This window comes from Haemaphysalis longicornis, unplaced genomic scaffold, assembly GCF_048455015.1.
Source record: "Haemaphysalis longicornis isolate Haplotype H1 unplaced genomic scaffold, Haemaphysalis longicornis Haplotype H1 scaffold_11, whole genome shotgun sequence".
NCBI lineage: Eukaryota > Metazoa > Arthropoda > Arachnida > Ixodida > Ixodidae > Haemaphysalis > Haemaphysalis longicornis.
In genome coordinates, this window is record NW_027526214.1 from 111,330,488 (window position 1) to 111,354,125 (window position 23,638).

A 23,638-nucleotide genomic window follows, 5' to 3' on the forward strand; every position below is an offset into this window, starting at 1 on the left:
AAGCAGCGTCAGATACATTTCTAGTAAAATATAAATAGCCCAGAAAGTGAAGGAGAACACAGTCGCCCAGATAGCCGAATTGGTAAGGCATTCGAGAACTAATCGGAAGGCGTGGGTTCGGTCCCCACTGTGGGCGCGTGTTTTTCTTTCTGTCTTTCTTCCGTATATTTAAACAAATTGTTAAATTCATTACCCGAGATAAAAAAAGAGCCCAACTACACCCCTATGCCTCCTTTGGCGTTGTAGACTGCCGACCTATCTTTCTGTATTTCCTCATCGAGCCCCTCATTTCCTTACTATATTATTCTGCGAAAGCCTAGTGAGGGTTTCGGTTCTGGCAGCCTTGATACCTAGGTAGCATAAGAGGGCTTCCTGCCAGTTACCCGCTCATGACAGGCTGTAGACGTTCGAGTATCGCCCCGGGGGTTGAAAAGAAGGTCCCCTTCTCCCCGTTTAGTCAAAGTGGCGCTGGCTACCACCCTTAAGCGTCAGATACTTTTCTAGTAAAATATAAATAGCCCAGAAAGTGAAGAACACAGTCGCCCAGATAGCCGAATTGGTAAGGCATTCGAGATCTAATCGAAAGGCGTGGGTTCGGTCCCCACTGTGGGCGCGTGTTTTTCTTTCTGTCTTTCTTCCGTATATTTAAACAAAATGTTAACTTCATTACCCGAGGTAAAAAAAGAGCCTAACTTCACCCCTATGCCTCCTTTAGCGTTGTAGACTGCCGACCTATCTTTCTGTATTTCCTCATCTAGCCCATCATTTCCTTACTATATTATTCTGCGAAAGCCTAGCGAGGGTCTCGGTTCTGGCAGCCTTGATGCCTAGGTAGCATAAGAAAGCCTCCGGCCAGTTACCCACTCATGACAGGCTGTAGACGTTCGAGTCACGCCGCGGGGGTTGAAAAGAAGGTCCCCTTCTCCCCGTGTAGTCAAAGTAGCGCTGGCTACCACCCTCAAGCATCAGATACATTTCTAGTGGAATATAAATAGCCCAGACAGCGAAGGAGAACACAGTCGCCCAGATATCGAATCAGTAAGGCATTCGAGATCTAATCGAAAGGCGTGGGTTCGGTCCCCACTCTGGGCGCGTGTTTTTCTTTCTTTCTTTCTTCCGTATATTTAAACAAAATGTTAACTTCATTACCGTAGTAAAAAAAAGAGCCTAACTACACCCCTATGCCTCCTTTGGCATTGTAGACTGATGACCTATCTTTCTGTATTTCCTCCTCGAGCCCCTCATTTCCTTACTATATTATTCTGCGAAAGCCTAGCGAGGGTCTCGGATCTGGCAGCCTTGATGACTAGGTAGCATAGGAGGGCTTCCTGCCAGTTACCCGCTCATGACAGGCTGTAGACGTTCGAGTCACGCCCCGGGGCTTGAATAGAAGGTCCCCTTCTCCCCGTGTAGTCAAAGTGGCGCTGGCTACCACCCTCAAGCGTCAGATACATTTCTGGTAAAATATAAATAGCCCAGAAAGTGAAGGAGAACACAGTCGCCCAGATAGCCGAATTGGTAAGGCATTCGAGATATAATCCAAAGGCGTGGGTTAGGTCCACACTCTGGGCGCGTGTTTTTCTTTCTTTCTTTCTTCCGTAAATTAAAACAAAATGTTAACTTCATTAACCGTAGTAAAAAAAGAGACTAACTACACCTCTATGCCTCTTTTGGCATTGTAGACTGCGAACCTATCTTTCTGTATTTCCTCATCGAGCCCCTCATTTCCTTACTATATTATTCTACGAAAGCCTTGCGAGGGTCTCGGTTCTGGAAGCCTTGATGCCTACGTAGTATAAGAGGGCTTCCCGACAGTTACCCGCTCATGAGAGGCTGTAGACGTTCGAGTCACGGCCCGGGGATTGAAAAGAAGGTCCCCTTCTCCCCGTGTAGTCAAATTGGCGCTGGCTACCATCCTCAAGCGTCAAATACACTTCTAGGAAAATATAAATAGCCCAGAAAGTGAAGGAGAACACAGTCGCCCAGATAGCCGAATTGTTAAGGCATTCGAGTTCTAATCGAAAGGCGTGGGTTCGGTCCCCACTCTGGGCGCGTGTTTTTTTTTCTTTCTTTCTTCCGTATATTTAAACAAAATGTTAACTTTATTAACCGTAGTAAAAAAAAGAGCCTAACTACATCCCTATGCCTCCTTTGGTATTGTAGACTGATGACCTATCTTTCTGTATTTCCTCCTCGAGCTCCTCATTTCCTTACTATATTATTCTCCGAAAGCCTAGCGAGGGTCTCGGATCTGGCAGCCTTGATGCCTAGGTAGCATAGGAGGGCTTCCTGCCAGTTACCCGCTCATGACCGGCTGTAGACGTTCGAGTCACGCCCCGGGGCTTGAAAAGAAGGTCCCCTTCTCCCCGTTGTTGTCAAAGTGGCGCTGGCTACCACCCTCAAGCGTCAGATACATTTCTAGTAAAATATAAATAGCCCAGAAAGTGAAGGAGAACACAGTCACCCATATAGCCGAATTGGTAAGGCATTCGAGATCTAATCGGAAGGCGTGGGTTCGGTCCCCACTCTGGGCCCTTGTTTTTCTTTCTTTCTTTCTTCCGTATATTAAAACAAAATGGTAACTTCATTACCCAAAGTAAAAAAGAGCCTAACTACACCCCTAAGCCTCCTTTGGCGTTGTAGACTGCCGACCTATCTTTCTGTATTTCCTCATCGAGCCCCTCATTTCCTTACTATATTATTCTGCGAAAGCCTAGCGAGGGTCTCGGTTCTGGCAGCCTTGATGCCTACGTAGTATAAGAGGGCTTCCCTCCAGTCACCCGCTCATGACAGGCTGTAGACGTTCGAGTCACGCCCCGGTGGTTGAAAAGAAGTGCCCCTTCTCCCCGTGTAGTCAAAGTGGCGCTGGCTACCACCCTCAAGCGTTAGATACATTTCTAGTAAAATATAAATAGCCCAAACAGCCAAGGAGAACACAGTCACCCAGATAGCCGAATTGGTAAGGCATTCGAAATCTAATCGAAAGGCGTGGGCTCGGTCCCTACTCTGGGCGCGTGTTTTTCTTTCTTTCTTTCTTCCGTATATTTAAACAAAATGTTAACTTCATTACCCGAAGTAAAAAAAAGAGCCTAACTACACCCCTATGCCTCCTTTGGCATTGTAGACTGATGACCTATATTTCTGTATTTCCTCGTCGAGCCCCTCATTTCATTACTATATTATTCAGCTAAAGCCTAGCGAGGGTCTCGGTTCTGGCAGCCTTGATGCCTAGGTAGCATAAGAGGGCTTCTCGCCAGTTACCCGCCCATGACAGGCTGTAGACGTTCGAGTCACGCCCCGGGGGTTGAAAAGAAGGTCCCCTTCTCCCCGTGTAGTCAAAGTGGCGCTGGCTACCACCCTCAAGCGTCAGATACATTTCTAGTAAAATATAAATAGCCCAGACAGCGAAGGAGAACACAGTCGCCCAGATAGCCGAATTGGTAAGGCATTCGAGATCTAATCGGAAGGTGTGGGCTCGGGCGCCACTGTGGGCGCGTGTTTTTCTTTTAGTCTTCCGTATGTTTAAATAAAATGTTAACTTCATTAACCGTAGTAAAAAAAAAGAGCCTAACTACACCCCTATGCCTCCTTTGGTGTTGTAGACTGCCGACCTATCTTTCTGTATTTCCTCATCGAGCCCCTCTTTTCCTTACTATATTATTCTGCGAAAGCCTAGCGAGGGTCTCGGTTCTGGCAGCCTTGATGCCTAGGTAGCATAAGAGGGCTTCCCGCCAGTTACCCGCTCATGACAGGCTGTAGAAGTTCGAGTCACGGCCCGGGGGTTGAAAAGAAGGTCCCCTTCTCCCCGTGTAGTCAAAGTGGCGCTGGCTACCACCCTTAAGCGTCAGATACATTTCTAGTAAAATATAAATAGCCCAGACAGCGAAGGAGAACACAGTCACCCAGATAGCCGAATTGGTAAGGCATTCGAGATCTAATCGAAAGGCATGGGTTCGGTCCCCACTCTGGGCGCGTTTTTCTTTCTTTCTTTCTTCCGTATATTAAAACAAAATGGTAACTTCATTACCCGAAGTAAAAAAAAAGAGCCTAACTACACCCCTAAGCCTCCTTTGGCGTTGTACACTGCCGACCTATCTTTCTGTATTTCCTCATCGAGCCCCTCATTTCCTTACTATATTATTCTGAGAAAGCCTAGCGAGGGTTCGGTTCTGGCAGCCTTGATGCCTAGGTAGCATAAGAGGGCTTCCCGCCAGTTACCCGCTCATGACAGGCTGTAGACGTTCGAGTCACGCCCCGGGAGTTGAAAAGAAGGTCCCCTTCTCCCCGTGTAGTCAAAGTGGCGCTGGCTACCACCCTCAAGCGTCAGATACACTTCTAGTAAAATATAAATTGCCCAGAAAGTGAAGGAGAACACCGTCGCCCAGATAGCCGAATTGGTAAGGCATTCGAGATCTAATCGAAAGGCGTGGGTTCGGTCCCCACTGTGGGCGCGTGTTTTTCTTTCTGTCTTTCTTCCGTATATTTAAACAAAATGTTAACTTCATTACCCGAGGTAAAAAAAAGAGCCTAATTACACGTCTATGCCTCCTTTGGCGTTGTAGACTAACGACCTATCTTTCTGTATTTCCTCATCGAGCCCCTCATTTCCTTACTATATTATTCTGAGAAAGCCTAGCGAGGGTGTCGGTTCTGGCAGCCTTGATGCCTACGTAGTATAAGAGGGCTTTCCGCCAGTCACCCGCTCATGACAGGCGTAGACGTTCGAGTCACGCCCCAGGGGTTGAAAAGAAGGTCTCCTTCTCCCTGTGTAGTCAAAGTGGCGCTGGCTACCACCCTCAAGCGTCAGATACATTTCTAGAAAAATATAAATAGCCCAGAAAGTGAAGGAGAACACAGTCGCCCAGATAGCCGAATTGGTAAGGCATTCGAGATCTAATCAAAAGGCGTGGGGTCGGTCCCCACTCTGGGCGCATGTTTTTCTTTCTTCCGTATATTTAAACAAAATGTTAACTTCATTACCCGTAGTAAAAAAAAGAGCCTAACTACACCCCTATGCCTCCTTTGGCATTGTAGACTGATGACCTATCTTTCTGTATTTCATCCTCGAGCCCCTCATTTCCTTACTATATTATTCTGCGAAAGCCTAGCAAGGGTCTCGTATCTGGCAGCCTTGATGCCTAGGTAGCATAGCAGGGCTTCCCGCCAGTTACCCGCTCATGACAGGCTGTAGACGTTCGAGTCACGCCCCGGGGCTTGAAAAGAAGGTCCCCTTCTCCCCGTGTAGTCAAAGTGGCGCTGGCTACCACCCTCAAGCGTCAGATACATTTCTAGTAAAATATAAATAGCCCAGAAAGTGAAGGAGAACACTGTAGCCCAGATAGCCGAATTGGTAAGGCATTCGAGATGTAATCGGAAGGCGTGGGTTCGTACCCCACTGTGGGCACGTGTTTTTCTTTCTGTCTTTCTTCCGTATATTTAAACAAATTGTTAACTTCATTACCCGAGGTAAAAAAAGAGCCCAACTACACCCCTATGCCTCCTTTGGCGTTGTAGACTGCCGACCTATCTTTCTGTATTTCCTCATCGAGCCCCTCATTTCCTTACCATATTATTCTGCGAAAGCCTAGCGAGGGTTTCGGTTCTGGCAGCCTTGATGCCTAGGTAGCATAAGAGGGCTTTCCGCCAGTTACCCGCTCATGACAGGCTGTAGACGTTCGAGTATCGCCCCGGGGGTTGAAAAGAAGGTGCCCTTCTCCCCGTGTAGTCAAAGTGGCGCTGGCTACCACCCTCAAGCATCAGATACATTTCGAGTAAAATATAAATAGCCCAGAAAGTGAAGGAGAACACAGCGCCCAGATAGCCGAATTGGTAAGGCATTCGAGATCTAATCAAAAGGCGTTAGTTCGGTCCCCACTCTGGGCCCTTGTTTTTCTTTCTTTCTTTCTTCCGTATATTTAAACAAAATTTAAACAAAATTTAAACAAAATCATTAACCGTAGTCAAAAAAAGAGCCTAACTACACCCCTATGCCTCCTTTGGAATTGTAGACTGATGACCTATCTTTCTGTATTTCCTACTCGAGCCCCTCATTTCCTTACTATATTATTCTGAGAAAGCCTAGCGAGGGTCTCGGTTCTGGCAGCCTTGATGCCTAGGTAGCATAGGAGGGCTTCCCGCCACTTACCCGCTCACGACAGGCTGTAGACGTTCGAGTCATGCCCCGGGGGTTGAAAAGAAGGTCCCCTTCTCCCCGTGTAGTCACAGTCGCGCTGGCTACCACCCTCAAGCGTCAGATACATTTCTAGTAAAATATAAATAGCCCAGAAAGTGAAGGAGAACACAGCGCCCAGATAGCCGAATTGGTAAGGCATTCGAGATCTAATCAAAAGGCGTTAGTTCGGTCCCCACTCTGGGCCCTTGTTTTTCTTTCTTTCTTTCTTCCGTATATTAAAACAAAATGGTAACTTCATTACCCGAAGTAAAAAAAGAGTCTAACTACACCCCTAAGCCTCCTTTGGAGTTGTAGACTGCCGACCTATCTTTCTGTATTTCCTCATCGAGCCACTCATTTCCTTACTATATTATTTTGAGAAAGCCTAGCGAGGGTCTCGGTTCTGGCAGCCTTGATGCCTAGGTAGCATAAGAGGGCTTCCCGCCAGTTACCCGCTCACGACAGGCTGTAGACGTTCGAGTCATGCCCCGGAGGTTGAAAAGAAGGTCCCCTTCTCACCGTGTAGTCACAGTCGCGCTGGCTACAACCCTCAAGCGTCAGATACATTTCTAGTAAAATATAAATAGCCCAGAAAGTGAAGGAGAACACAGTCGCCCAGATAGCCGAATTGGTAAGGCATTCGAGAACTAATCGGAAGGCGTGGGTTCGGTCCCCACTGTGGGCGCGTGTTTTTCTTTCTGTCTTTCTTCCGTATATTTAAACAAATTGTTAAATTTATTACCCGAGATAAAAAAAGAGCCCAACTACACCCCTATGCCTCCTTTGGCGTTGTAGACTGCCGACCTATCTTTCTGTATTTCCTCATCGAGCCCCTCATTTCCTTACTATATTATTCTGCGAAAGCCTAGTGAGGGTTTCGGTTCTGGCAGCCTTGATACCTAGGTAGCATAAGAGGGCTTCCCGCCAGTTACCCGCTCATGACAGGCTGTAGACGTTCGAGTATCGCCCCGGGGGTTGAAAAGAAGGTCCCCTTCTCCCCGTTTAGTCAAAGTGGCGCTGGCTACCACCCTTAAGCGTCAGATACTTTTCTAGTAAAATATAAATAGCCCAGAAAGTGAAGAACACAGTCGCCCAGATAGCCGAATTGGTAAGGCATTCGAGATCTAATCGAAAGGCGTGGGTTCGGTCCCCACTGTGGGCGCGTGTTTTTCTTTCTGTCTTTCTTCCGTATATTTAAACAAAATGTTAACTTCATTACCCGAGGTAAAAAAAGAGCCTAACTTCACCCCTATGCCTCCTTTAGCGTTGTAGACTGCCGACCTATCTTTCTGTATTTCCTCATCTAGCCCATCATTTCCTTACTATATTATTCTGCGAAAGCCTAGCGAGGGTCTCGGTTCTGGCAGCCTTGATGCCTAGGTAGCATAAGAAAGCCTCCGGCCAGTTACCCACTCATGACAGGCTGTAGACGTTCGAGTCACGCCGCGGGGGTTGAAAAGAAGGTCCCCTTCTCCCCGTGTAGTCAAAGTAGCGCTGGCTACCACCCTCAAGCATCAGATACATTTCTAGTGTAATATAAATAGCCCAGACAGCGAAGGAGAACACAGTCGCCCAGATATCGAATCGGTAAGGCATTCGAGATCTAATCGAAAGGCGTGGGTTCGGTCCCCACTCTGGGCGCGTGTTTTTCTTTCTTTCTTTCTTCCGTATATTTAAACAAAATGTTAACTTCATTACCGTAGTAAAAAAAAGAGCCTAACTACACCCCTATGCCTCCTTTGGCATTGTAGACTGATGACCTATCTTTCTGTATTTCCTCCTCGAGCCCCTCATTTCCTTACTATATTATTCTGCGAAAGCCTAGCGAGGGTCTCGGATCTGGCAGCCTTGATGACTAGGTAGCATAGGAGGGCTTCCTGCCAGTTACCCGCTCATGACAGGCTGTAGACGTTCGAGTCACGCCCCGGGGCTTGAATAGAAGGTCCCCTTCTCCCCGTGTAGTCAAAGTGGCGCTGGCTACCACCCTCAAGCGTCAGATACATTTCTGGTAAAATATAAATAGCCCAGAAAGTGAAGGAGAACACAGTCGCCCAGATAGCCGAATTGGTAAGGCATTCGAGATATAATCCAAAGGCGTGGGTTAGGTCCACACTCTGGGCGCGTGTTTTTCTTTCTTTCTTTCTTCCGTAAATTAAAACAAAATGTTAACTTCATTAACCGTAGTAAAAAAAGAGACTAACTACACCTCTATGCCTCTTTTGGCATTGTAGACTGCGAACCTATCTTTCTGTATTTCCTCATCGAGCCCCTCATTTCCTTACTATATTATTCTACGAAAGCCTTGCGAGGGTCTCGGTTCTGGCAGCCTTGATGCCTACGTAGTATAAGAGGGCTTCCCGACAGTTACCCGCTCATGACAGGCTGTAGACGTTCGAGTCACGGCCGAGGGATTGAAAAGAAGGTCCCCTTCTCCCCGTGTAGTCAAATTGGCGCTGGCTACCATCCTCAAGCGTCAAATACACTTCTAGGAAAATATAAATAGCCCAGAAAGTGAAGGAGAACACAGTCGCCCAGATAGCCGAATTGTTAAGGCATTCGAGTTCTAATCGAAAGGCGTGGGTTCGGTCCCCACTCTGGGCGCGTGTTTTTTTTTCTTTCTTTCTTCCGTATATTTAAACAAAATGTTATCTTTATTAACCGTAGTAAAAAAAAGAGCCTAACTACATCCCTATGCCTCCTTTGGTATTGTAGACTGATGACCTATCTTTCTGTATTTCCTCATCGAGCCCCTCATTTCCTTACTATATTATTCTGCGAAAGCCTAGCGAGGGTCTCGGTTCTGGCAGCCTTGATGCCTACGTAGTATAAGAGGGCTTCCCTCCAGTCACCCGCTCATGACAGGCTGTAGACGTTCGAGTCACGCCCCGGTGGTTGAAAAGAAGTGCCCCTTCTCCCCGTGTAGTCAAAGTGGCGCTGGCTACCACCCTCAAGCGTTAGATACATTTCTAGTAAAATATAAATAGCCCAAACAGCGAAGGAGAACACAGTCACCCAGTTAGCCGAATTGGTAAGGCATTCGAAATCTAATCGAAAGGCGTGGGCTCGGTCCCTACTCTGGGCGCGTGTTTTTCTTTCTTTCTTTCTTCCGTATATTTAAACAAAATGTTAACTTCATTACCCGAAGTAAAAAAAAGAGCCTAACTACACCCCTATGCCTCCTTTGGCATTGTAGACTGATGACCTATCTTTCTGTATTTCCTCGTCGAGCCCCTCATTTCATTACTATATTATTCAGCGAAAGCCTAGCGAGGGTCTCGGTTCTGGCAGCCTTGATGCCTAGGTAGCATAAGAGGGCTTCTCGCCAGTTACCCGCCCATGACAGGCTGTAGACGTTCGAGTCACGCCCCGGGGGTTGAAAAGAAGGTCCCCTTCTCCCCGTGTAGTCAAACTGGCGCTGGCTACCACCCTCAAGCGTCAGATACATTTCTAGTAAAATATAAATAGCCCAGACAGCGAAGGAGAACACAGTCGCCCAGATAGCCGAATTGGTAAGGCATTCGAGATCTAATCGGAAGGTGTGGGTTCGGGCGCCACTGTGGGCGCGTGTTTTTCTTTTAGTCTTCCGTATGTTTAAATAAAATGTTAACTTCATTAACCCATTCGCTTCCAAAGCCGGCGATCCGCCGGCCGCGTTCGTCAAGGCCAAACTGCGATAAGCCGGCGGTTCGCCGGCCCCCAGAAAAACCATTGCTTTTAAAACACCCCGGTAGAAGGCGCTACCCTCTACACCACTGTGTCTGGTTGTTTAGTCCTATTCACGCCAGATGGACATAGTTGTCCAGTAAAGTCGACCTTGGTTGTCGAAAAAAAAATTTGGCGGGTATTTTGGCTCCCGTTTCTCTTTCGAGTTGCTCGCCGCTTGAAGCATGGCGTCGCGAAAGAAAAAAAGCCTTACGTGCGACGAAATTCTCGAGCTGGTGTTTCAAAGTGAAGAAGAAAGCGACTCTGGGGACGACACAGAAGTTCTCTCCGAGTTGGGAGCGTAGAGGGTTGGTTCGAAGTGCCCTCACTCTGTCAAGAATCTGCTGTATCGTTTCCTTGTTGGGTGCGCAGGCCGTATGAAAGTGCGCGTTCGCCGCTCCTTCGCGTTCGGGGAGAGGGAGGAGGACAAACTTTATTTATCCCATTCGTTGTGATTGCGGTCACTCTGGACCTGTGAGGAGTGTACTCAGCGAACTAAAATTTTCTCCCGTACCCGCTTCGCCGAGATACTTTTTGGCTTCCAGTTGTAGCCCAGTACGCTAGTTGCATACATGTCAACACGCCCCGAAAAAAAAAAAAACAACTCTTCACGAGAAGGCTATCCCAAGAAATTCCTTTGGGCAGGGATGGGATGGGGGAGGGGTAAGCAGAACATCTAATAGGCGTATCGGAATATATTACGGAATATTCATATTCGGGTATTTTTTTTTTCTCTCCCCACGGCAGCGGGTTCGCCACGAGACCTCCGTTAGGAAGGAATAGTAGCGCTTTTATTACCGTCTACACCTTTGCAACAAAAGAAACGGGAGAAAATTTTAGTTCGCTGAGTACACTCCTCACAGGTCCAGAGTGACCGCAATCACAACGAATGGGATAAATAAAGTTTGTCCTCCTCCTTCTCCCCGAACGCGAAAATTTCCTGTCGGTGACTCACCAATGCGACTAGAGGGCTGTGAGTGGGCTCACTTCCCTCGGCAAATACTCCCGAATGCCATCAAGTCAAACCCATCAAGGCAATGTCACGTCTGCAAAGCCCAGGGCAAAAAGAGCGAGAGCAGGTGGGAGTGTGAGAAATGTGGGGTGGCACTTCACATGCCCGTCTGCTTTAAGATCTTCCACACACGCAAGGTTTTCTGACTGCAGTGCTTTTCGAACTATTTCTTGAACAGAATAAAACAAAAAGTGTTGGTGTGCGATTTAAATAGCCGGAGTTGTGGAGGTTTCTTTACGGCGGCGTACAGGGCCGCTCGTGCCGCCGAAATTTGCGCGGTACAGCACGCGGGGACGGGCGTTAGAGCGGCGGAAGCGAATGGGTTAACCGTAGTAAAAAAAAGAGCCTAACTACACCCCTATGCCTCCTTTGGTGTTGTAGACTGCCGACCTATCTTTCTGTATTTCCTCATCGAGCCCCTCTTTTCCTTACTATATTATTCTGCGAAAGCCTAGCGAGGGTCTCGGTTCTGGCAGCCTTGATGCCTAGGTAGCATAAGAGGGCTTCCCGCCAGTTACCCGCTCATGACAGGCTGTAGAAGTTCGAGTCACGGCCCGGGGGTTGAAAAGAAGGTCCCCTTCTCCCCGTGTAGTCAAAGTGGCGCTGGCTACCACCCTCAAGCGTCAGATACATTTCTAGTAAAATATAAATAGCCCAGACAGCGAAGGAGAACACAGTCACCCAGATAGCCGAATTGGTAAGGCATTCGAGATCTAATCGAAAGGCATGGGTTCGGTCCCCACTCTGGGCGCGTTTTTCTTTCTTTCTTTCTTCCGTATATTAAAACAAAATGGTAACTTCATTACCCGAAGTAAAAAAAAAGAGCCTAACTACACCCCTAAGCCTCCTTTGCTGTTGTACACTGCCGACCTATCTTTCTGTATTTCCTCATCGAGCCCCTCATTTCCTTACTATATTATTCTGAGAAAGCCTAGCGAGGGTTCGGTTCTGGCAGCCTTGATGCCTAGGTAGCATAAGAGGGCTTCCCGCCAGTTACCCGCTCATGACAGGCTGTAGACGTTCGAGTCACGCCCCGGGAGTTGAAAAGAAGGTCCCCTTCTCCCCGTGTAGTCAAAGTGGCGCTGGCTACCACCCTCAAGCGTCAGATACACTTCTAGTAAAATATAAATTGCCCAGAAAGTGAAGGAGAACACCGTCGCCCAGATAGCCGAATTGGTAAGGCATTCGAGATCTAATCGAAAGGCGTGGGTTCGGTCCCCACTGTCGGCGCGTGTTTTTCTTTCTGTCTTTCTTCCGTATATTTAAACAAAATGTTAACTTCATTACCCGAGGTAAAAAAAAGAGCCTAATTACACGTCTATGCCTCCTTTGGCGTTGTAGACTAACGACCTATCTTTCTGTATTTCCTCATCGAGCCCCTCATTTCCTTACTATATTATTCTGCGAAAGCCTAGCGAGGGCCTTGGTTCTGGCAGCCTTAACGCCTATGTAGTATAAGAGGGCTTCCCGCCAGTTACCCTCTCATGACAGGCTGTAGACGTTCGAGTCACGCCCCGGGGGTTGAAAAGAAGGTCCCCTTCTCCCCGTGTAGTCAAAGTGGCGCTGGCTACCACCCTCAAGCGTCAGATACACTTCTAGTAAAATATAAATAGCCCAGAAAGTGAACGAGAACACAGTAGCCCAGATAGCCGAATTGGTAAGGCATTCGAGATCTAATCGAAAGGCGTGGGTTCGGTCCCCACTGTGGGCGCGTGTTTTTCATTCTGTCTTTCTTCCGTATATTTAAACAAAATGTTAACTTCATTACCCGAGGTAAAAAAAATAGCCTAACTTCACCCATATGCCTCCTTTGGCGTGTTAGACTGCCGACCTATCTTTCTGTATTTCCTCATCGAGCCCCTCATTTCCTTACTATATTATTCTGCGAAAGCCTAGCGAGGGTCTCGGTTATGGCACCCTTGATGCATAGGTAGCATAAGAGGGCTTCTCGCCAGTTACCCGCTCATGACAGGCTGTAGACGTTCGAGTCACGCCCCGGGGGTTGAAAAGAAGGTCCCCTTCTCCCCGTGTAGTCAAAGTGGCGCTGGCTACCACCGTCAAGCGTCAGATACATTTCTGGTAAAATATAAATAGCCCAGAAAGTGAAGGAGAACACCGTCGCCCAGATAGCCGAATTGGTAAGGCATTCGAGATCTAATCGAAAGGCGTGGGTTCGGTCCCCACTGTGGGCGCGTGTTTTTCTTTCTTTCTTTCTTCCGTATAATAAAACAAAATGGTAACTTAATTAACCGTAGTAAAAAAAGAGCCTAACTACACCTCTATGCCTCTTTCGGCGTTGTAGACTGCCGACCTATCTTTCTGTATTTCCCCATCGAGCCCCTCATTTCCTTACTATATTATTCTGCGAAAGCCTAGCGAGGGTCTCGGTTCTGGCAGCCTTGATGCCTAGGCAGCATAGAAGGGCTTCCCGCCAGTTACCCGCTCATGACAGGCTGTAGACGTTCGAGTCACGCCCCGGGGCTTGAAAAGAAGGTCCCCTTCTCCCCGTGTAGTCAAAGTGGCGCTGGCTACCACCCTCAAGCGTCAGATACACTTCTAGTAAAATATAAATTGCCCAGAAAGTGAAGGAGAACACCGTCGCCCAGATAGCCGAATTGGTAAGGCATTCGAGATCTAATCGAAAGGCGTGGGTTCGGTCCCCACTGTCGGCGCGTGTTTTTCTTTCTGTCTTTCTTCCGTATATTTAAACAAAATGTTAACTTCATTACCCGAGGTAAAAAAAAGAGCCTAATTACACGTCTATGCCTCCTTTGGCGTTGTAGACTAACGACCTATCTTTCTGTATTTCCTCATCGAGCCCCTCATTTCCTTACTATATTATTCTGCGAAAGCCTAGCGAGGGCCTTGGTTCTGGCAGCCTTAACGCCTATGTAGTATAAGAGGGCTTCCCGCCAGTTACCCTCTCATGACAGGCTGTAGACGTTCGAGTCACGCCCCGGGGGTTGAAAAGAAGGTCCCCTTCTCCCCGTGTAGTCAAAGTGGCGCTGGCTACCACCCTCAAGCGTCAGATACACTTCTAGTAAAATATAAATAGCCCAGAAAGTGAACGAGAACACAGTAGCCCAGATAGCCGAATTGGTAAGGCATTCGAGATCTAATCGAAAGGCGTGGGTTCGGTCCCCACTGTGGGCGCGTGTTTTTCATTCTGTCTTTCTTCCGTATATTTAAACAAAATGTTAACTTCATTACCCGAGGTAAAAAAAATAGCCTAACTTCACCCATATGCCTCCTTTGGCGTGTTAGACTGCCGACCTATCTTTCTGTATTTCCTCATCGAGCCCCTCATTTCCTTACTATATTATTCTGCGAAAGCCTAGCGAGGGTCTCGGTTATGGCACCCTTGATGCATAGGTAGCATAAGAGGGCTTCTCGCCAGTTACCCGCTCATGACAGGCTGTAGACGTTCGAGTCACGCCCCGGGGGTTGAAAAGAAGGTCCCCTTCTCCCCGTGTAGTCAAAGTGGCGCTGGCTACCACCGTCAAGCGTCAGATACATTTCTGGTAAAATATAAATAGCCCAGAAAGTGAAGGAGAACACCGTCGCCCAGATAGCCGAATTGGTAAGGCATTCGAGATCTAATCGAAAGGCGTGGGTTCGGTCCCCACTGTGGGCGCGTGTTTTTCTTTCTTTCTTTCTTCCGTATAATAAAACAAAATGGTAACTTAATTAACCGTAGTAAAAAAAGAGCCTAACTACACCTCTATGCCTCTTTCGGCGTTGTAGACTGCCGACCTATCTTTCTGTATTTCCCCATCGAGCCCCTCATTTCCTTACTATATTATTCTGCGAAAGCCTAGCGAGGGTCTCGGTTCTGGCAGCCTTGATGCCTAGGCAGCATAGAAGGGCTTCCCGCCAGTTACCCGCTCATGACAGGCTGTAGACGTTCGAGTCACGCCCCGGGGCTTGAAAAGAAGGTCCCCTTCTCCCCGTGTAGTCAAAGTGGCGCTGGCTACCACCCTCTAGCGTCAGATACATTTCTAGTAAAATATAAATAGCCCAGAAAGTGAAGGAGAACACAGTCACCCAGATAGCCGAATTGGTAAGGCATTCGAGATCTAATCAGAAGGCGTGGGTTCGGTCCCCACTCTGGGCCCTTGTTTTTCTTTCTTTCTTTCTTCCGTGTATTTAAACAAAACGTTAACTTCATTAACCGTAGTAAAAAAAGAGCCTAATTACACCTCTATGCCTCCTTTGGCGTTGTAGACTGCCGACCTATCTTTCTGTATTTCCTCATCGAGCCCCTCATTTCCTTACTATATTATTCTGCGAAAGCTTAGCGAGGGTCTTGGTTCTGGCAGCCTTGACGCCTACGTATTATAAGAGGGCTTCCCGCCAGTTACCCGCTCATGACAGGCTGTAGACGTTCGAGTCACGCCCCGGGGGTTGAAAAGAAGGTCCCCTTCTCCCCGTGTAGTCAAAGTGGCGCTGGCTACCACCCTCAAGCGTCAGATACACTTCTAGTAAAATATAAATTGCCCAGAAAGTGAAGGAGAACACCGTCGCCCAGATAGCCGAATTGGTAAGGCATTCGAGATCTAATCGAAAGGCGTGGGTTCGGTCCCCACTGTGGGCGCGTGTTTTTCTTTCTGTCTTTCTTCCGTATATTTAAACAAAATGTTAACTTCATTACCCGAGGTAAAAAAAGAGCCTAATTACACGTCTATGCCTCCTTTGGCGTTGTAGACTGATGACCTATCTTTCTGTATTTCCTCCTCGAGCTCCTCATTTCCTTACTATATTATTCTCCGAAAGCCTAGCGAGGGTCTCGGACCTGGCAGCCTTGATGCCTAGGTAGCATAGGAGGGCTTCCTGCCAGTTACCCGCTCATGACCGGCTGTAGACGTTCGAGTCACGCCCCGGGGCTTGAAAAGAAGGTCCCCTTCTCCCCGTGTAGTCAAAGTGGCGCTGGCTACCACCCTCAAGCGTCAGATACATTTCTAGTAAAATATAAATAGCCCAGAAAGTGAAGGAGAACACAGTCACCCATATAGCCGAATTGGTAAGGCATTCGAGATCTAATCGGAAGGCGTGGGTTCGGTCCCCACTCTGGGCCCTTGTTTTTCTTTCTTTCTTCTGTATATTAAAACAAAATGGTAACTTCATTACCCAAAGTAAAAAAGAGACTAACTACACCCCTAAGCCTCCTTTGGCGTTGTAGACTGCCGACCTATCTTTCTGTATTTCCTCATCGAGCCCCTCATTTCCTTACTATATTATTCTGCGAAAGCCTAGCGAGGGTCTCGGTTCTGGCAGCCTTGATGCCTACGTAGTATAAGAGGGCTTCCCGCCAGTCACCCGCTCATGACAGGCTGTAGACGTTCGAGTCACGCCCCAGGGGTTGAAAAGAAGGTCTCCTTCTCCCTGTGTAGTCAAAGTGGCGCTGGCTACCACCCTCAAGCATCAGATACATTTCTAGTATAATATAAATAGCCCAGACAGCGAAGGAGAACATAGTCGCCCAGATAGCCGAATTGGTAAGGCATTCGAGATCTAATCGAAAGGCGTGGGTTCGGTCCCCACTCTGGGCGTGTGTTTTTCTTTCTTTCTTCCGTATATTTAAACAAAATGTTAACTTCATTAACCGTAGTAAAAAAAAGAGCCTAACTACACCCGTATGCCTCCTTTGGCATTGTAGACTGATGACCTATCTTTCTGTATTTCCTCCTCGAGCCCCTCATTTCCTTACTATATTATTCTGCGAAAGCCTAGCGAGGGTTTAGGATCTGGTAGCCTTGATGCCTAGGTAGCATAGGAGGGCTTCCCGCCAGTTACCCGCTCATGACAGGCTGTAGACGTTCGAGTCACGCCCCGGGGCTTGAAAAGAAGGTCCCCTTCTCCCCGTGCAGTCAAAGTGGCGCTGGCTACCACCCTCAAGCGTCAGATACATTTCTAGTAAAATATAAATAGCCCAGAAAGTGAAGGAGAACACAGTCGCCCAGATAGCCGAATTGGTAAGGCATTCGAGATCTAATCGAAAGGCGTGGGTTCGGTCCCCACTGTGGGCGCGTGTTTTTCTTTCTGTCTTTCTTCCGTATATTTAAACAAAATGTTAACTTCATTACATGAGGAAAAAAAGAGCCTAACTTCACCCCTATGCCTCCTTTAGTGTTGTAGACTGCCGACCTATATTTCTGTATTTCCTCATCTAGCCCCTCATTTCCTTACTATATAATTCAGCGAAAGCCTAGCGAGGGTCTCGGTTCTGGCAGCCTTGATGCCTAGGTAGCATAAGAGGGCTTCTCGCCAGTTACCCGCTCATGACAGGCTGTAGACGTTCGAGTCACGCCCCGGTGGTTGAAAAGAAGTGCCCCTTCTCCCCGTGTAGTCAAAGTGGCGCTGGCTACCACCCTCAAGCGTTAGATACATTTCTAGTAAAATATAAATAGCCCAAACAGCGAAGGAGAACACAGTCACCCAGATAGCCGAATTGGTAAGGCATTCGAAATCTAATCGAAAGGCGTGAGCTCGGTCCCTACTCTGGGCGCGTGTTTTTCTTTCTTTCTTTCTTCCGTATATTTAAACAAAATGTTAACTTCATTACCCGAAGTAAAAAAAAGAGCCTAACTACACCCCTATGCCTCCTTTGGCATTGTAGACTGATGACCTATCTTTCTGTATTTCCTCGTCGAGCCCCTCATTTCATTACTATATTATTCAGCGAAAGCCTAGCGAGGGTCTCGGTTCTGGCAGCCTTGATGCCTAGGTAGCATAAGAGGGCTTCACGCCAGTTACCCGCCCATGACAGGCTGTACACGTTCGAGTCACGCCCCTGGGGTTGAAAAGAAGGTCCCCTTCTCCCCGTGTAGTCAAAGTGGCGCTGGCTACCACCCTCAAGCGTCAGATACATTTCTAGTAAAATATAAATAGCCCAGACAGCGAAGGAGAACACAGTCGCCCAGATAGCCGAATTGGTAAGGCATTCGAGATCTAATCGGAAGGTGTGGGTTCGGGCGCCACTGTGGGCGCGTGTTTTTCTTTTAGTCTTCCGTATGTTTAAATAAAATGTTAACTTCATTAACCGTAGTAAAAAAAAGAGCCTAACTACACCCCTAAGCCTCCTTTGGCGTTGTACACTGCCGACCTATCTTTCTGTATTTCCTCATCGAGCCCCTCATTTCCATACTATATTATTCTGAGAAAGCCTAGCGAGGGTTCGGTTCTGGCAGCCTTGATGCCTAGGTAGCATAAGAGGGCTTCCCGCCAGTTACCCGCTCATGACAGGCTGTAGACTTTCGAGTCACGCCCCGGGAGTTGAAAAGAAGGTCCCCTTCTCCCCGTGTAGTCAAAGTGGCGCTGGCTACCACCCTCAAGCGTCAGATACACTTCTAGTAAAATATAAATTGCCCAGAAAGTGAAGGAGAACACCGTCGCCCAGATAACCGAATTGGTAAGGCATTCGAGATCTAATCGAAAGGCGTGGGTTCGGTCCCCACTGTGGGCGCGTGTTTTTCTTTCTGTCTTTCTTCCGTATATTTAAACAAAATGTTAACTTCATTACCCGAGGTAAAACAAAGAGCCTAATTACACGTCTATGCCTCCTTTGGCGTGTTAGACTGCCGACCTATCTTTCTGTATTTCCTCATCGAGCCCCTCATTTCCTTACTATATTATTCTGCGAAAGCCTAGCGAGGGCCTTGGTTCTGGCAGCCTTGACGCCTATGTAGTATAAGAGGGCTTCCCGCCAGTTACCCTCTCATGACAGGCTGTAGACGTTCGAGTCACGCCCCGGGGGTTGAAAAGAAGGTCCCCTTCTCCCCGTGTAGTCAAAGTGGCGCTGGCTACCACCCTCAAGCGTCAGATACACTTCTAGTAAAATATAAATAGCCCAGAAAGTGAAGGAGAACACAGTAGCCCAGATAGCCGAATTGGTAAGGCATTCGAGATCTAATCGAAAGGCGTGGGTTCGGTCCCCACTGTGGGCGCGTGTTTTTCATTCTGTCTTTCTTCCGTATATTTAAACAAAATGTTAACTTCATTACCCGAGGTAAAAAAAATAGCCTAACTTCACCCCTATGCCTCCTTTGGCGTGTTAGACTGCCGACCTATCTTTCTGTATTTCCTCATCGAGCCCCTCATTTCCTTACTATATTATTCTGCGAAAGCCTAGCGAGGGTCTCGGTTATGGCAGCCTTGATGCATAGGTAGCATAAGAGGGCTTCTCGCCAGTTACCCGCTCATGACAGGCTGTAGACGTTCGAGTCACGCCCCGGGGGTTGAAAAGAAGGTCCCCTTCTCCCCGTGTAGTCAAAGTGGCGCTGGCTACCACCGTCAAGCGTCAGATACATTTCTAGTAAAATATAAATAGCCCAGAAAGTGAAGGAGAACACCGTCGCCCAGATAGCCGAATTGGTAAGGCATTCGAGATCTAATCGAAAGGCGTGGGTTCGGTCCCCACTGTGGGCGCGTGTTTTTCTTTCTTTCTTTCTTCCGTGTATTTAAACAAAATGTTAACTTCATTAACCGTAGTAAAAAAAGAGCCTAATTACACCTCTATGCCTCCTTTGGCGTTGTAGACTGCCGACCTATCTTTCTGTATTTCCTCATCGAGCCCCTCATTTCCTTACTATATTATTCTGCGAAAGCTTAGCGAGGGTCTTGGTTCTGGCAGCCTTGACGACTACGTATTATAAGAGGGCTTCCCGCCAGTTACCCGCTCATGACAGGCTGTAGACGTTCGAGTCACGCCCCGGGGGTTGAAAAGAAGGTCCCCTTCTCCCCGTGTAGTCAAAGTGGCGCTGGCTACCACCCTCAAGCGTCAGATACACTTCTAGTAAAATATAAATTGCCCAGAAAGTGAAGGAGAACACCGTCGCCCAGATAGCCGAATTGGTAAGGCATTCGAGATCTAATCGAAAGGCGTGGGTTCGGTCCCCACTGTGGGCGCGTGTTTTTCTTTCTGTCTTTCTTCCGTATATTTAAACAAAATGTTAACTTCATTACCCGAGGTAAAAAAAGAGCCTAATTACACGTCTATGCCTCCTTTGGCGTTGTAGACTAACGAACTATCTTTCTGTATTTCCTCATCGAGCCCCTCATTTCCTTACTATATTATTCTGCGAAAGCCTAGCGAGGGCCTTGGTTCTGGCAGCCTTGACGATTATGTAGTATAAGAGGGCTTCCCGCCAGTTACCCTCTCATGACAGGCTGTAGACGTTCGAGTCACGCCCCGGGGGTTGAAAAGAAGGTCCCCTTCTCCCCGTGTAGTCAAAGTGGTGCTGGCTACCACCCTCAAGCGTCAGATACACTTCTAGTAAAATATAAATAGCCCAGAAAGTGAAGGAGAACACAGTAGCCCAGATAGCCGAATTGGTAAGGCATTCGAGATCTAATCGAAAGGCGTGGGTTCGGTCCCCACTGTGGGCGCGTGTTTTTCATTCTGTCTTTCTTCCGTATATTTAAACAAAATGTTAACTTCATTACCCGAGGTAAAAAAATAGCCTAACTTCACCCCTATGCCTCCTTTGGCGTGTTAGACTGCCGACCTATCTTTCTGTATTTCCTCATCGAGCCCCTCATTTCCTTACTATATTATTCTGCGAAAGCCTAGCGAGGGTCTCGGTTATGGCAGCCTTGATGCATAGGTAGCATAAGAGGGCTTCTCGCCAGTTACCCGCTCATGACAGGCTGTAGACGTTCGAGTCACGCCCCGGGGGTTGAAAAGAAGGTCCCCTTCTCCCCGTGTAGTCAAAGTGGCGCTGGCTACCACCGTCAAGCGTCAGATACATTTCTAGTAAAATATAAATAGCCCAGAAAGTGGAGGAGAACACAGTCGCCCAGATAGCCGATTTGGTAAGGCATTCGAGATCTAATCAGAAGGCGTGCGTTCGGGCCCCACTGTGGGCGCGTGTTTTTCTTTCTGTCTTTCTTCCGTATATTTAAACAAATTGTTAACTTCATTACCCGAGGTAAAAAAAAGAGCCCAACTTCACCCCTATGCCTCCTTTGGCGTTGTAGACTGCCGACCTATCTTTCTGTATTTCCTCATCGAGCCCCTCATTTTCTTACTATATTATTCTTCGAAAGCCTAGCGAGGGTCTCGGTTCTGGCAGCCTTGATGCGTAGGTAGCATAAGAAGGCCTCCCGCCAGTTACCCACTCATGACAGACTGTAGACGTTCGAGTCACGCCCCGGGGGTTGAAAAGAAGGTCCCCTTCTCCCCGTGTAGTCAAAGTGGCGCTGGCTACCACCCTCAAGCGTCAGATACACTTCTAGTAAAATATAAATAGCCCAGAAAGTGAAGGAGAACACAGTCGCCCAGATAGCCGAAGTGGTAAGGCATTCGAGATCTAATCGAAAGGCGTGGGTTCGGTCCCCACTGTGGGCGCGTGTTTTTCTTTCTGTCTTTCTTCCGTATATTTAAACAAAATGTTAACTTCATTACCCGAGGTAAAAAAAGAGCCCAACTACACCCCTATGCCTCCTTTGGCGTTGTAGACTGCCGACCTATCTTTCTGTATTTCCTCATCGAGCCCCTCATTTCCTTACTATATTATTCTGCGAAAGCCTAGTGAAGGTTTCGGTTCTGGCAGCCTTGATGCCTAGGTAGCATAAGAGGGCTTCCCGCCAGTTACCCGCTCATGACAGGCTGTAGACGTTCGAGTATCGCCCCGGGGGTTGAAAAGAAGGTCCCCTTCTCCCCGTTTAGTCAAAGTGGCGCTGGCTACCACCCTCAAGCGTCAGATACTTTTCTAGTAAAATATAAATAGCCCAGAAAGTGAAGAACACAGTCGCCCAGATAGCCGAATTGGTAAGGCATTCGAGATCTAATCGAAAGGCGTGGGTTCGGTCCCCACTGTGGGCGCGTGTTTTTCTTTCTGTCTTTCTTCCGTATATTTAAACAAAATGTTAACTTCATTACCCGAGGTAAAAAAAGAGCCTAACTTCACCCCTATGCCTCCTTTAGCGTTGTAGACTGCCGACCTATCTTTCTGTATTTCCTCATCTAGCCCATCATTTCCTTACTATATTATTCTGCGAAAGCCTAGCGAGGGTCTCGGTTCTGGCAGCCTTGATGCCTAGGTAGCATAAGAAAGCCTCCGGCCAGTTACCCACTCATGACAGGCTGTAGACGTTCGAGTCACGCCCCGGGGGTTGAAAAGAAGGTCCCCTTCTCCCCGTGTAGTCAAAGTAGCGCTGGCTACCACCCTCAAGCATCAGATACATTTCTAGTGTAATATAAATAGCCCAGACAGCGAAGGAGAACACAGTCGCCCAGATATCGAATTGGTAAGGCATTCGAGATCTAATCGAAAGGCGTGGGTTCGGTCCCCACTCTGGGCGCGTGTTTTTCTTTCTTTCTTTCTTCCGTATATTTAAACAAAATGTTAACTTCATTACCGTAGTAAAAAAAAGAGCCTAACTACACCCCTATGCCTCCTTTGGCATTGTAGACTGCCGACCTATCTTTCTGTATTTCCTCATCTAGCCCATCATTTCCTTACTATATTATTCTGTGAAAGCCTAGCGAGGGTCTCGGTTCTGGCAGCCTTGATGCCTAGGTAGCATAAGAAAGCCTCCGGCCAGTTACCCACTCATGACAGGCTGTAGACGTTCGAGTCACACCCCGGGGGTTGAAAAGAAGGTCCCCTTCTCCCCGTGTAGTCAAAGTAGCGCTGGCTACCACCCTCAAGCATCAGATGCATTTCTAGTGTAATATAAATACCCCAGACAGCGAAGGAGAACACAGTCACCCAGATATCGAATTGGTAAGGCATTCGAGATCTAATCGAAAGGCGTGGGTTCGGTCCCCACTCTGGGCGCGTGTTTTTCTTTCTTTCTTTCTTCCGTATATTTAAACAAAATGTTAACTTCATTACCGTAGTAAAAAAAAGAGCCTAACTACACCCCAATGCCTCCTTTGGCATTGTAGACTGATGACATATCTTTCTGTATTTCCTCATCGAGCCCCTCATTTCCTTACTATATTATTCTACGAAAGCCTTGCGAGGGTCTCGGTTGTGGCAGCCTTGATGCCTACGTAGTATAAGAGGGCTTCCCGACAGTTACCCGCTCATGACAGGCTGTAGACGTTCGAGTCACGGCCCGGGGGTTGAAAAGAAGGTCCCCTTCTCCCCGTGTAGTCAAATTGGCGCTGGCTACCATCCTCAAGCGTCAGATACACTTCTAGTAAAATATAAATAGCCCAGAAAGTGAAGGAGAACACAGTCGCCCAGATAGCCGAATTGTTAAGGCATTCGAGTTCTAATCGAAAGGCGTGGGTTCGGTCCCCACTCTGGGCGCGTTTTTTTTTCTTTCTTTCTTCTGTATATTTAAACAAAATGTTAACTTCATTAACCGTAGTAAAAAAAAGAGCCTAACTACATCCCTATGCCTCCTTTGTATTGTAGACTGATGACCTATCTTTCTGTATTTCCTCCTCGAGCCCCTCATTTCCTTACTATATTATTCTCCGAAAGCCTAGCGAGGGTCTCGGATCTGGCAGCCTTGATGCCTAGGTAGCATAGGAGGGCTTCCTGCCAGTTACCCGCTCATGACCGGCTGTAGACGTTCGAGTCACGCCCCGGGGCTTGAAAAGAAGGTCCCCTTCTCCCCGTGTAGTCAAAGTGGCGCTGGCTACCACCCTCAAGCGTCAGATACATTTCTAGTAAAATATAAATAGCCCAGAAAGTGAAGGAGAACACAGTCACCCATATAGCCGAATTGGTAAGGCATTCGAGATCTAATCGGAAGGCGTGGGTTCGGTCCCCACTCTGGGCCCTTGTTTTTCTTTC

At 47.8% G+C, this 23,638-nt stretch overlaps 3 non-coding genes across 3 annotated transcripts; all 3 read left to right on the forward strand.

Moving 5' to 3' along the window:
* Positions 1-1,980: 1,980 nt before the first annotated feature.
* On the forward strand, positions 1,981-2,052 carry Trnar-ucu (transfer RNA arginine (anticodon UCU)). Its single transcript has one exon. It is a non-coding gene; the product is annotated as a tRNA-Arg (tRNA).
* A 6,649-nt stretch (positions 2,053-8,701) lies between these two features.
* On the forward strand, positions 8,702-8,773 carry Trnar-ucu (transfer RNA arginine (anticodon UCU)). Its single transcript has one exon. It is a non-coding gene; the product is annotated as a tRNA-Arg (tRNA).
* A 14,301-nt stretch (positions 8,774-23,074) lies between these two features.
* Trnar-ucu (transfer RNA arginine (anticodon UCU)) lies at positions 23,075-23,146 on the forward strand. Its single transcript has one exon. It is a non-coding gene; the product is annotated as a tRNA-Arg (tRNA).
* Positions 23,147-23,638: the final 492 nt, after the last annotated feature.